Source organism: Agelaius tricolor, unplaced genomic scaffold (genome assembly GCF_023055355.1).
Source record: "Agelaius tricolor isolate 1412-34295 unplaced genomic scaffold, bAgeTri1.0.p SCAF_5, whole genome shotgun sequence".
NCBI lineage: Eukaryota > Metazoa > Chordata > Aves > Passeriformes > Icteridae > Agelaius > Agelaius tricolor.
Genome location: NW_027269265.1, coordinates 47,162,951 through 47,177,180, shown reverse-complemented (window position 1 = coordinate 47,177,180; position 14,230 = coordinate 47,162,951). Strand labels below are relative to the sequence as shown.

General features: G+C 43.9%; 1 long non-coding RNA gene across 1 annotated transcript in view; it reads right to left on the bottom strand.

The window, feature by feature from the left end:
- The window catches only part of LOC139590704 (uncharacterized), an 86,161-nt gene extending 72,189 nt beyond the window's left edge, over positions 1-13,972 (bottom strand). Inside the window, exon 1 of the long non-coding RNA XR_011679408.1 lies at positions 13,598-13,972. This is a non-coding gene — a long non-coding RNA (uncharacterized lncRNA). The remainder of the gene's footprint in view (positions 1-13,597) is intronic.
- Positions 13,973-14,230: the final 258 nt, after the last annotated feature.

Genomic DNA, 14,230 nt, shown 5'->3' with positions numbered 1-14,230 from the left:
CTTATGTGACTGCGGCTAGTATTTCAGGTACTAGAAAATTTTATCGTTTAGGAACCCACAAAGTCCTTGTCAGGCCTGAAATTGTAGCAAAACTTCAAATTCGAGGAATTTTGGCCCAGTTTTCAAACTTGCATTGAGACAAACTCAACATTTACAATCACTCTGGGCCACCAGTAGCTCTTTCGCTCTTTCAGACACTTTTTTTTTTTTTGTTAGGAAACATAACATGCTAGGAATTTAAACAAAGGTGGTGTATCAGCAAATGACTCTCACACAGTGTGATCTCATCTCCAAGCCATGTAACATTTGGGAACAGGAGTGAAGTTTCTTGTCCTTTAGCAACAGACCAACATAGTAGACAATAGCCAAAATACCCATACAGTTTAAAACACAAATATATCTTCTCAAACCTGCCGCCTCCCTTCCTTTCCCACCCACAAAAGATAAAAGTGGGCTATTTATCATCTAATAAAAGTTATGTGAAGCAGAAGGAGGTACTTGGGTAATCATTTTTGATTTAGACATGCAGGCAAATACTCAGCACATAATTTTTCAAACATTAACTTGATGAGAGTATCACCAGGATCATCATAAGCTCAATTACAACCTGGACAAGATTTTGAGGAGTTCTTAGAAGGGCAGCTAGAACCACATGGCCCCAAGGACTCTTATCAGGAAGAGCAAGCAAATTCAAGCCTGGATGCACACCAGGAGTGTGAGCCAGTGATCCGGTTTCACTCCTCAGCCTGCATTTGATGTTTTAAACCTTTCAAACCAGGGATTATCTCTTACTGCGTATGAGATGCAAAGCACCCAAGAACAAGGGGAACCTGATCTCTGGGCATTTTAAAATCTATTGCAATACTGGTCCAAAAAAAAAAAAAAAAAGGGTTCCAGTTTTCCCTGCTTTTTCTGAGACTCCGGTTCGATTTGAGACTTGACCTGGGAGAAGTAGAGGTTCAGGGAAATAACATCAATAAGAAAAAAAAGCAGATCTAATGAAACATAGTATCCTTGGTATGTTTGCTGTGTCCAGGAGGCTTTTCCCATGAGTTTTTTCCTAACATCTTCTCTCTATGATTTTTCATGTCTGAGTAAGTTCTGAGATTAGCGCCCATTAGAGGGAAATGTCTCCTCACCAGCTCTAAATTTCATTATATCTGCAGAAATTGGATTATCTTTGAAATCTCTACTCCCTTCACAAATTAGGATGGAACCAGCTAAAGAGTCCTTAGAGAAGAGCAAGCAGGATCACAAGGTCATGCACAATACACATTCACATTAGACTTATTTCCTTAGAAAACTGGCAGCAAAAACATGTAAAATACTTTCTCGGGTCTTGGATGCTGGAATTAGATCTTCTCTGCTTGCCTGCATCCACCACCCAAAGTGACAGGGTTATGAACATGCCCACTAATGCACGTTGCTGTGAGTTGTGCCTGGTTATCTCTTTCAGAAAGGGGATCAGGCCCTTGATCAAAAAGCTGAGGTAGATATAGAAGATAAATAGTGGCCTTACTGAGCCAGACTGAAAGTTCATCTAACTGGGTATCTTGTTTCTAGAAGTGGTCATAAAAGGAGGAGTGAAGTTCAGCAGACATAATTGGTACTTTTCTCCAGTGTTCACTTCCAACAATTTTTACTCAGCAACTTCTTAAGAATGACATCACTGCACATACAGCAATCTCTACAGATATCTCTTCAATGAGCTTATGTTAACTTGTAATTCAGAGAAGTTTGCTGTGATGTGAAGTTTTGCTGTGTTTCCTGAAGACATGGGCCATGTCTCCTGCAATGTACCACAGGAGAAAAATCTCAGAGGTAGCACAGAGCAAAGCAGCTTTAACAACCCTCAAAAACTAGACTGGGCTAGAAAGCATTAAGCCTACACAGTTTTTCAGACACTTGACAATTTATGAAGATGTGAATAGGTGCTGCCTTTTTGTATTTAAATTCTCTCTCTGGATTAGACAACCTAAAGCAGCTAAAGGATTCTCACCCCAGTGTAGCCTGCACCTACAAAGGGTTTTCCTGGCACAACCAAGCTGGTCGAAGCTGCGACTCCCTGCTGTACTGCAACGCACAAAACCAAGCGCGTAAACCCCTGGAGTGGAGACCTGGCTGTGATTCAGCCATGAAGCAGACACGAGCTCTGAGCACCTACATTTGCTTTTTGCTTGTTTTCCACAAGCTTCTCCCCAGACAGGGCTCTGACCCAGTTCTCACTGAAGCCCACAAAGGCAGCCGCCCGGCTCTGGGAGCTGGATGGCACCCAGCGCCTGCCGGAGTGAAATGCTATCCCCTGTCTCACAGCTCCAGGCCTCCTGCCCCTGCAGCTCCAAGCCACCCTGACTCCTGCATTCCCCCCCAGCTTAGCGGGATGACCAGCGCCAGCCCTGGCACAAACAAAGCTGCTCAAATCCAATGTAACCACTCAGGCAGGGCATGACTGCCGCCATCCCCTGGCACCCTGACCTCCCCCTCCCAGCCAGCCGCAAGAGCATGCCACATCTTGTGCCCACATTTTCTTTCCTAAGGAAGCCCTCAGGGGCTTCTTTGGCGCAGTCCACACTGGTAGTGAACAGCTCCCTTTGGCTTCCATGTTTACATCCTTGTGGTTGTTAATTTGAGAGAAGCCTTTTATTTTAGACACACACACACACACCCCAACTCCCTCTGCAGGGGGGGGAAAATGTGACCTTTAAGATTGTTTATACCAATCAACAAGAAGCCCTCATGCTGCCGGATTCCAAGAAACACGAGACTGTCTTGGAGCTTGGAAGAGGGAGGGGAGCACGGGCAGGAGAGGGAGCAATCAAGGTCAGGAGTTCACAGACAGGATAAAGCAGAAGGCAGGATGAGCAGGAGAAGTGGCAGGGCATGCCCTCTCCATTCAGAGAGGCAAGGCAAGCGCTGGCAGCTCCATCCACCATGTGCGGCACACCGGAATCCCGGGGCAGGGAGCCGACATCCCAAGGCAGGAATGAGCTGGTTGGGGCAGCCTTGCAGAATGAGGGTGGCCATTTCTTCCTCAGAAAAGCCTCACGGGTCTTCTGCCAGCCTTGCAGAATTTCACTGAGGACCAAGAGAGATCCAGGATGAGGAGAAATTATTGCAGTCCAGTTTTGTACTCTGGTGCCTGCTGTGATGAATAAAGTGTTTTTGACAAGACAGGGAGAAAGATTAAAATATTTTCCCACTGCTGAACACAAAAGTAAATAAATAAGTAAACAGTCAAGCATTCAAATCCAGGAATTTCCTTTCATTGCCAGCATCAGCCTTTAAGGGAGTAGCACCACAAATTTTTTCCTACCATTATACTGAGACAAATGAGCAAAGGTTGCGGTTTCAGGGATCCAAACTTCAAGTGCCCTTACAGGCAGAGGAAGCACCAGACTGGCATGAAACCCACGGGTGGCTTCTGCTCAAAATGCCTGAACTGACAGAAAGGAGGACTTGCTTCAACTTCAAAGGCGGTAGCACCACCATCTTAGTAGGTTCAAGACTGAGTCATTGGAGGGAGAAAGAAAAAGGGCAAAGCATCAATAAAAACCATGGAAGCACAAATGCAGTGGGATAGACTGAGATGCTGTGATACAGCACACCACTTCTGGGCAGCTGGCCCAGCTCAAGGCAGGGGTTTTTGGGACAGAGGTACATTTCTTCTTTTGAGTCCTCTCCCTAAACAACACATCACAGTGGTTGTCAAATTCAGCCCCAAGGTTTCTGGCATGAAGTCAGGATTTTGACAATTTCAATGACTTTTCTGTGGTCAGAGCTCTCTATGATTCTATATAATTATAATTACAGGGCTGTGTCTTGTTCTCATTTACACGTATCTTCTCCATTGGGTTACACAATATAACCAGAGGTGGTATTTGGCCTATACATTTTATTTTGTATGTTTTATGCCCAGATTAATTATTTATGACCCATTAGATACATTTGTTTCTCAATTAATAAACCTCAGAAAATATTTTTAATGAAAGACTGTGGTTTTTTAACAATCATGTCGCTGCTCCTCTAGTAGCACTCGAGGATTAAATAAGACTGTGAGTAGTTGTTAACTAGCAATTGGTTACTGAAACACATGAGGTTTTTGTCTTCCCATTACTGAGGCTAAAGAAACGATGCTTCTACAACCACATTGATATTGCCCATCTGAGTTCTCATTTCAAGGCACATGCTGAATTTGAAACCACCACATGGATTTCTCACCCATACCTTCAGCTGCATTAAGCATGCTGTGAAGGAGAAAAGCAGACGGATGTCACAGCTGGCCATGCAGACATCAAAAGTAATTATCTTTTTTAAAGACAATTAGTTAGTTTTTCTTAGTTTTTTTCTTTTTTTTCCCCCCCTTCCCCTTCTGTTTTCTTAAGCAGTGCTACCACAGTTTTTCAGTCGGTTAACACAGGGCTTTGACAGCATCTGGGATTTGCATGCTAGGACAATTACCCCGTGCAAACCCTGCACAGCTGCACTGCTGGTGGAGTGACAAATGTACTCACTTTCCTTGCTAGAACAAACTACCAGCAGTTTGTTTGTGAATACGAGCTTGGAGGTAACATTTGTAGGCTAAGGCCGGTCATGTAATCTCTGATACTTCTGTCCACTCCTCTGCCAACATGCTGTCTGCAATCTGAAAGATGCTTCTGTTCTATTCCGACATTGTCTCATCAATGAAGGAGATTTGCAGGAGGGAGAGAGCTGGCCTATGAAGCCAGCAGTTTCTTGCTCTTCCCTGGGTCCTGTTTTCAATAGAAGTGCTTGGTTTAGGTTATTGTTCCTCCTTTTTCCTCTTCATTCATTCTGGCATTCTGTCCTGCCATGCAATTGGAGCTATTCAACTCAAAGATACAAAGGATTCATGAAAATGCTTAAAGGGCAAGCCGGGCTGCTCATCGACACGGACTGTGTGTCTTGTTTTACACAACTTAGAGAATAGTAGCTCCTCTGAGAAATCATTCTCTGTTCAGATCCTCAGGAAATGTGTCCCAATGGGATACAAATGAAATGCAGATGATTCCTTTTTGGGTACAGATCCAAGGAGGTCCATGCCACATGGATATCTTTGGTCAGATACCATCTGGTTTCTTCCAGCTCAACATTACTCCTACCTGCCCAGGTCGGTAAGCATCACCTGTGCTTCCTCTGACCGCTGCACTACCAAGGGAAACCTGGCATCTCTTCCTGGGTTTTGAGATCCAATTTTCAAAAACCTTTGAAAGTCACAGTAGTTCTAGTAGTCAGCTCATCCTCACAAATGAAAATGCAGATTCAGCCTGCCTAAATATTACCAAACTCCATGTAAGCAGAGTTTCCCATTTGCTGGCAACAGCTCTTCGGAAGTGTCTGTGAAGTAAGAAATACCAGGCACAGAGACTCAGCTGGAAACCAGTGGAAATCTCGTGAATTGTCACTTCTGCTTCCCTTGCTATTTTGACTTCTCTCATAGCATTGGAAAATCAAAAGGAAACAACGTCAAGGAAAGAGCACTCAAATAAACACAGACGTTGACACAGCAAAAATCAGGTTCCTCCTTGTTCCCAAGACACTGAGATACCAAACCCAGAAGCATAATCTTGCTATTCTGACAGAAACATTTAAAGGAAAATTTTTCTCCATTTCATGATACTTGTCCATCTTATCATGAGACAGCATGTACCCCTATCAGAGAAAGGTTGGAACAGAAAGGTCAAACACTATCTTCCCTTTTACTTTTTAGCCCATCCTGGTGCTCCCTTTAATTCAAGCATTAGGAGGAGACACCAGAAAAACTTTGTTATTGAATGAATATTTTGTTGCAAGAACAAGGATGTCTTACTCACATTCCCTCCTCTATCACAAAAATTACAATCCTAAAGACACCTCCTGAAAGAATCCTGTCTAAACAGAATATAAGTACAAAAAACAAAAAAAAAAAAGGAGTCAGCATACATTTTCTCAAAAACAGAGTTTGAAATCCCCCAAAAGCAGAACCAGACCAGGGTCTTCAGTGCAGAGTTCAGCCCACTGTTGAGGCTGAAAGTTTTTCACACAATGTAAAGATGGATAGTAAAGTCAAACTAATGTAAAGGCAGATAGATCAGCAGTCTGGTCATGGCCAAAATCTGGTTTAAACCCTGGAAACCCAAACCCACAAAGGACTAAAGCAAAAAATCAAATGATAAATCAAAGCTACCTGATACCTCCCAAGCTCCCTAGCTCGACAATCTTTACAGCCAGTGAAGGGGCTCAGAGCTGTACTTTCTTTGTGGCCATATTCTTAAATGGCCAGTCTAGGTAAAAGAGTTTATTATTCCCAGGCTATGACAAATATCCTAGCTGCAACCACAGCTGTAAAGACACAGTCAGGATTATTTTGGGCATCCATCACCCACCTGACTTGAGCCTTGTGTCTCATCACCCAAGTAGGGGTTGCAAATCTCATTATAACCACCAGAGTGAGTCATGTGCTACAACTTTTGTGCATGTCCATTACATTCAAGAATAACCTCCCAGCTCCTCCCGAGGGAATGGCAGAGATGGATGGACACCTCTCTTTGATCTGGGGAGTTCTTCCTCTACCTCCAGCTTGTCTCCAGTTGCCTCCAAGGTCATACTGTCAGGCCAGGGATGGCAAACCCTTCCCACCCTTGCATATGAATCTCATCTCCTACCCTCAAAAAACCACAGGCTACACATGTTTGCTGTTACTTCCAGATGCGTCCACAACTTGAAAGCAGCAATTTCAGAAGGGGGAAAAATCCTTTAGAGCTAGTGCAGCTAAGTTCCCCTTCTCCTCCTTTTCCTTCAGCATCAGTCCAGGTCATCAGCTCAGGCAACAGCCAGCAGTTCCAGGGGACTCAATAGCTCCCCATGGAAGCATCTGCACGTGGATGGATTAGAGACACAATGCAACTCCTCCCCATTGCACTTAAAGCCTCAGTCTCAGCTTACTGTCTCAGAATTTGCTCCTAGAGATCCTTGGCTAAAGCCCTGCTAATGGATGTCTAACAAGAAGTCATTTTGGTGTCCTTCCCCCTGCTGGAATGAAAGAGAACAATAGAAGCAGTGGCACCGAGGAGCCCTTGATTGCCTGGTCAGAGGCAGCAGCACGTACACCACTCATGTGTCTCACTCCAGCGTCCTCACCATGCAGCCCTGGCACAGGGCTCTGTCCTGCACACATCTCCAGCCCCGGGCTCTTCTGCAGTAGCCAGACTGAGGGTGCCTTTTCGGTGGCCAGTCATGGGGATTGTGGTGGGTAAGCACACAATGCCACTTCTGTGTGGCGTTTAATTTTCCCTTGGAGAGGACAAAAGGAGGAGGGAGAAAGGAGACAGCCTGACTCACACCAACACCTGGAGCACTGACTCCAGAGCCAATACTAGAGTGCTGCTGACACAAGAAGGGTTTGTCCTGACTTTTGGGAGTCCTTTTCAGAGTGGCTCTCTTCCCCATCAGCTGGTGACAGCCCACTCCCTCCACATCCTGTGCTGTGGGAGGTTAATTTAGAAGCCAACTTTGCCATCTGTGGACTACCCCATGCTGGGAAAACCCTCAGCTGGGGAGATCTGTTGTCTTTGTGGAGTGGCACAAAGAAATTAGAGCGTGGGAGAGAACAGGAACCTAAGAATCCTTGTAAGTCCTTAGCATATTTCTCCATGCATCCCCCCCAGACTCCACCTCTTCCACTCCAAGTACCTAAATGTGTCCTATAGTGATGTCTGCTGTTGACATCAGAGAAGGCTCAGAGCAGCACTCCTGCTGCTGCCCTCAGCTGAGTCACGACTCATGAACAAAGGGGATTTTGACCATTGTTATTTTATTATTTTCATTATTTCATTCATCATCCTAATTTCCTTCTCTCACTCCTGGCCAAAAGAGGAAGAAAGACATACACACACAAAAGAAAAGGAAAAAAAAAAAAACCAACAAACTCTAACATGGTCCACATCTGGAAACTGATTTCCCAACCTCAGAACAAAGAGCTCTGAAATTGTGGCTCCAAATCTCCTGTTTGTGTTCTCCCATTATGTAAAAAGTCCTACAATAAAATCTAATGGAGAAAAAGCCCAAAAGCCAGCAAGAATTATTTGGAATTTATTAGCGAACAAGATCCATTTGGAAGTCCTTGTAGAAGTGTATACTGAACTTCCAAAGTTATTAAGCTCAAGAAAAATCTGTAGGAGCATTTTGGTTCCAGAAATGTTCTCCCTATAGATCAGGCTTGGCTTAAATCACTTCTTTAATCGCAGCTGAACTACTGTGCCATTTCTTTTACTTTCCATGTTCAGAAAAATCACCCTTTTCTCATCCCTGTATAGTTTAGTGCTATACAGGGACACTAAAGGGAGAAAAAAGAAAATAAACAATTCCAGAAATCATAATTTTTCCGCAAGAAAAATAGGGACAAACAATTCTTAAGGGAGTTTAGGATATTAGTAATTTTTGACAGCAGAAAGTTTCTTAGAATGGGTTAAAAATCCACTCTGACACTTTTAACAGAAAAGAATTTTGCAAGTCAAAGAAATGTTTGTGTGGGAAAAAATATTCAAACACATTCAGTTTTTAATTTGAAAACTGTAACATCAACCATAGCATTTCAATGGAAACAAAATGCATGCATTGTTGAGAAATGGTGCAGTGCACCCCACAGGGACAGAAAGAAAAGGATTGTTAATTAAGAATTGTTGAGGAGAGGATGATTATTTGAGGGGTTCAAAAGCAGATGCTTCTCTAACCTGGTTTCTCATATAGAGAGACACCCAAGAGTAGTTTGGCTTCCATTTCCACCTCGGCTCTCCCGAATGGAAACCCAACACGCTGGCACTACACCGAAAGCCAGGGCCATGTAGGCCATGGATTTGTCCTTTAGCTCCAAGCCAAAGGGACCTAGGAAGAGGCATCACAGCTGGATGCACATGAAGGGGTCTACATTGTTCAGCAGCCTTCTGGTTATAAACTCTTTCCTCGCTCCTCTCTTTTCTTTGATGTTACTGTGCTTATGTTCAGAGTTGAATCATTGGACTCCCTTTCATCAGGACCCTTGGGATGCATTATAGGCATGGAAAGAGAAAGGCACCACTTAATAACACTTTCCAAGTACAAGGGAGAGGAAATTCCTGGAAAATCAGGTTAACACTGTCCAAAAAACTTCTTCGAAGAAACATGGCAAACTGTGTATAGCTATTTATGGTGGAGATGGAAGTTAGACTAGCCTTGAAGGCAAGCGGCTGCTGTCCAGACAGAGCTTTTAATCATCATTCCAGTTAGGCACTGAAAACTAAACACATCATAAGTAGCTGGGGAATAAGGGCTATTCCAAATAAATAGCCTCATTATTCTGCAGGAACTGCTCTAGCTCATATATGTTTACCTACATTTGTATTTTAAAAGAACCAAGGATCCTACGCTCGAATTCTGAATTGCAGAATTTGAATTCTGAAACCAATCTTCTTTCTCCATGCATGGAATTACTGAAATAACAACTGAATTGTTCAAAACATTTTTAAAAAATGAACAGTGGTTTTTCTTCAAAAGAAAATAAATTTATGAGCATTTTCTCTTATCCTTCCTCAAATTTTTCTAATTTTTAAGTAAAAATCCCACAAATGCAAGAAACTTCTCCAGCTTTGTTTTTCTTCATTCTTCCTCTGTTGCCTCACTTTCCATGGCAGAACAGAATAAAAGATGATGAGAAGGTGTGGAGGAAAAATAAAGAATATTTTAACCAAATATTTTCATTTGTGTCTTTTAAAAATGGAAGCTACCAGAGCTGTTTTCAACTGCTTTTCTGAGATGGTTTTCATTTTTTGCCTTGCCTGCCTTTTACTGTCAAATGAGAAAACTGAAGCTTTTTTTTTTTTTTTTGAGCTGGGCTCAAAAGCAGGAAACAGTATTAGATGAGCTTAAGACAAACACACACACACAAACACAATCCATGCAAGAAATTCTTGCTACCTGCAGATATGGTCAGCTCTCAGTCCCAGCCCAGGTGTGGTCCAAGCCCTCAGCTCACTGAATACCACATGCTATCTGTTTTTCTGTGAAACATTTTAATGCTGAATCTCAGGGGAGCCATCAGCCTCTATAGCACATGGCCACAACCTCCTGTTACCAGCCCTACCTCTGTCGTAGTCACCCTGCTCAGAGCAATGCAGCTTCAGCAGAGGTTATGCTCAGCCTCAGGTCTCCACAGTCTTCAGTCTCCTTCTCTCTAAAGTCATAGTTTCTCTATTTATCAGCAGCTGAAACACATACTCAGCCCCCTGGTTTCCATCCCAAAGGACCAAGTTAACCGGGTGAAGACAAGGTCATGCACCTCTCCATCACTTCCCTGCACTACTGGTGTCCCACTCAGGATGCCAGCTCACCTCAGGATACAGCAGCCCTCCCTGCTTTACCCCAACTGTTTCAAGAGCCAATCCATTTCTCACACTCCAGGTCTTGAAATCGGGGGAAATGTACAATTTTTGTTAATAAAAACCATTTTCTAGCCTTCGTGCGCGCTAAGGGAAACTCAGAGATAACATCTGCATGCAGTTATAGGCCCCCAAAGCAGACAGCAGCTGTGAAGAAGCAGGTACATATTTCAGTCTCGTGATTGTTTTCACTCAGCTTCACTGTTTCTCAAGACTTGACTCATGCTGCCAAGGCTGGCATTACTGACCGTGAGCTCTGAGAAGTTTTGAGGATTTAGTACACAAAAAGTGGAGATTTAAGCTTGTGATGTTGAGCCTTTCGGTGCTGTGAGCAGGTCAGGTCTGTTGTGTGTCTCAGCAGAGCCCTGTCCCACGGACATGGCACGCACAAACCCCGTCCCACCCGCTCTTGTCCAAGCCAGCCCTCTCCCTCCAGGACTCATGTGGGGCACAGCAATCCTCCATGGGTGCAAAAGCAAGGCTCAGTCCTGCGCCTCAAAGGAATCCACGAGAATTTTTGCCTCTGGCATATTCATGGAGACAGGGTCTTGCCCAAAACACATACCAAGAGAATAAATAGTCCAGAAACATGAATTCTCTTTGCTTCATACCAAAACATTCATAGTAAGCCCAGGCGGGCACTCCACAGCAAAACATTGGCAAGAGGAAATGCTAATAAAATACTAAGACATTAAAAAACACCAAGAAAAACTTCCCAGAAGAAACAAACATTAGAAGAATATGTTGCCCATTCAGTCAAAAAATGCTAACAAACTAATGCTGTCTCATGATGAAATTGAAATATTTACAGGAAGAGAGCACAGAATTTTGGCTGACGAACACAAAAACTATCTTCTAGCACAACTTTTTTTTCTTCAGAATAAAAGGGAAAGGAAACCGAGGAGGGAAAGTGGAAGAGCGAGGGCAGGGTGCAAGAAAGGGGACAAAAAGCAGGAGAGGAATATGGATTAGGAAACTGATGTAAAAAGAAAACAACAAAAGCAAAGAAGCAAGAGGGAAGAGAGAGAGCTCACACTAGGAAGACTTGCTGCCCCATAGTTACCTGCCAGTAGCCAGATTCATTGACATCTTCATCTCCCTTAGGCAAGGAACAGACTCCTTCACCTCCCCCACAAAAGAAGCGGAGACCTAACAGAGCCTGCCAGCAACACACACGAAACATTAGGCTGCCCAACTGGGGCCAAGTGAGTGGAAAGAACATGCCATTTATTAATTAATTTGTTCTATATTCATGTCATTAGAGATAATTACACGAGTTGGTCCCACAGGCTGAGCCACTGAACCTCATGATTCATAATGGACAGTTGCACAACACGGCTGTCAATGACTTCATCATGTTGCACGGAAAATCCTCTCTAGATGCGCGTGTGTGCAGTGACTCACTTTGACACCTTGGGTTGACATTTGCAACCTGGGCCCAAGTCCATCAATAAGACAAAGGCACTTCTTGTGAGGATTCCAAGCCACTAGGTTGGGTATCAAACAGTGGAGCACACAGGAGAAGGCAAGAAAAAGTGGCCCTCAAACGTTCAGCTCATGTGTGCAACAGCCGAGGGCACTGGCACAAGAAAATACTCGAGGCAACAGCTCTTCTCTGGCAACAGCCAAAAACAGGACTGCAGGGAGCAAGGCCTCTGCACAGCACTTAAAGTCCACAAGTAGGAACACCCCAGGAAGCTCTCAAGAACCAAGACAGGCCTTTCTATTTAGAGAGAAGATATTTCATAACTGAGAGTCAGCAGGAACAGCTAAGTGCTGCACAACAGCCTGAATGAGAAGAGGAAACATTATGTAAAGGAGTACTCAGATGTCACTTGGGAAGAATAAGCAAGATCTACCATAAATCCAGGCACATGGGATACAGGAACCTCCACCCAGGACTAGACACCAGAGCAGCCCTCTCAATCCATCTCCACCCTGGAGACAACACAAGAAATGGGAACTGTAAACAGAAAATTAAATAGATGGTTTCTCCTCTCCACAGGAGAAACTGGAACTGTGAAGATTTCTCCCAACTCCTTTAGCAGTCCTTTGTAAAATCTTTCAGAAAAATCAAAATTAAAAGAAGGATCTTGGAAGGAAAAGCATGAGCCCAGTGTTGCATCCTGCACAAAGAAAGCATGATGAACATAGAGATACTCAGAGGGAACACAAAGAGAAATATTTCAGGGAAATATTTTCACTGACCAAAGGTTTTAAACAGTGGATCAACACAACTACCTTAGTAATTCTGGTGACTTGGTTCATTCTGGAAGAAAATAAACATAAGTGAGTAAAAATCAAGCCATTCTGTTTTGTTTAAGAAAAGCTGATTTTTTCCATTTGAAATGAGATTTAATCTTGCTATACACTTTTCTTTTTGTTTGTGTTAAGTCTAGAGCCTTGAATACTTCTGCATGGAAAAAAAAATAAAAAATAAGTCCTCAAAGTTTTCAGTTCAGCAAGGAAGCCAGAAAAAAGTTGCTTGATTCCTCCCATCTTCCCTGCCATTTCAGTCATCCACCCAACTCCCAGTCATCCACCCTACTCCCAGTCATCTCAAAAGCAGATGCACCTGCATCCAGGCATCCTGGAACTGAGGATGCACAAGAGAATGCACAAGAGCCTCTCAACCACTAGACAAAAGAAACCTTCTGGGAAACATGTAAGAGGTTACAGGTAGCAAAATGGGTTAATGCTGGGAAATGAGGCACAAGCCTGTGGTAGCTGCCAGGATTTGCTGCTGCCCTGGTTGTACCATCACAGATTCTCTGCCAGCAGTGCAGGGCAGACAGCCTGATGGAGACAACCTGATGGAGGGCACACATGTCCTAAGAGAGGGTGGCCAAGCACCCTGCTGCTCCTCCACAAGCCTGCTGTTGGTAGGGCTGCACTTGCACTTGTTCTCACCCCACTGTGCCATCATAGCCATGGGGAAATGCCCTTTTCCATCTGACTTCAAATCCCTCAACCTGGCCTTGACACCATGGGGAGAGAAATCACAGCTGTTGATCACTGCACCTATTTGTCCAGTTTTTCCAAGCTAATAGTGAGCCATGGGCAAAATGTGGTCAGTCAGGGAGAATTACACAGCACTTTAAGGCTTTCACACCTTTGCAAGGGCACACCAGAAGGCATGGCAGTGCCAGATCTCCCCATTTTTCCCCAGGCAAGAATTCTGTACTCACCACAGCCACACCCATTTCTTTCTGCATCCCTCTGGCCCTGCTGCAATAAGTGACACCCATTCACGTGCCAGGCAAGCCATGCTGCTGCTCCCCTCACTAGAGCTACTTGTTACCCTAGATCAACACTAAAAAAGAAAAAAAATAAAATAGCTCTGCCTTGGGTATCATGCAGGGCATTCCAGTTCCTCCCTAGTCAGTGTTTGTGCAGTGGTTTAAATACGTGAAGAGTTACATAAATGCTAACTATTATTATAATGTTCCCCTCCTTCCAGTCAACTCCCCCCACAGACTCACAGAAACATTCCCCACCTCCCATTTTAGCACGTTCATGGCATCAGAAATTACCCAGTTTTCATTTACCCTGCCCTTTGCCATATGATCCTGGCCCTCAGAAGCTTTAAATAGTCTGCATTATTATGAAGGCTTGTTAGGACTTGTCCCTAATCACTCCAGGAATAATCCTTGATGGCTTGTTTCAGACTGTGTGTATGAATGTTTGTACAACCACAGGGCTCTGGCTTGCTTAGGTCACTCCTAGAAGGGGAATTAAAGATTTATCTTCGGTACAGGAGTGGCACATACTGGGAACCTGTGTGGCAGTGAACCCATTGTTGTGTCTGCATACTCTGAAGC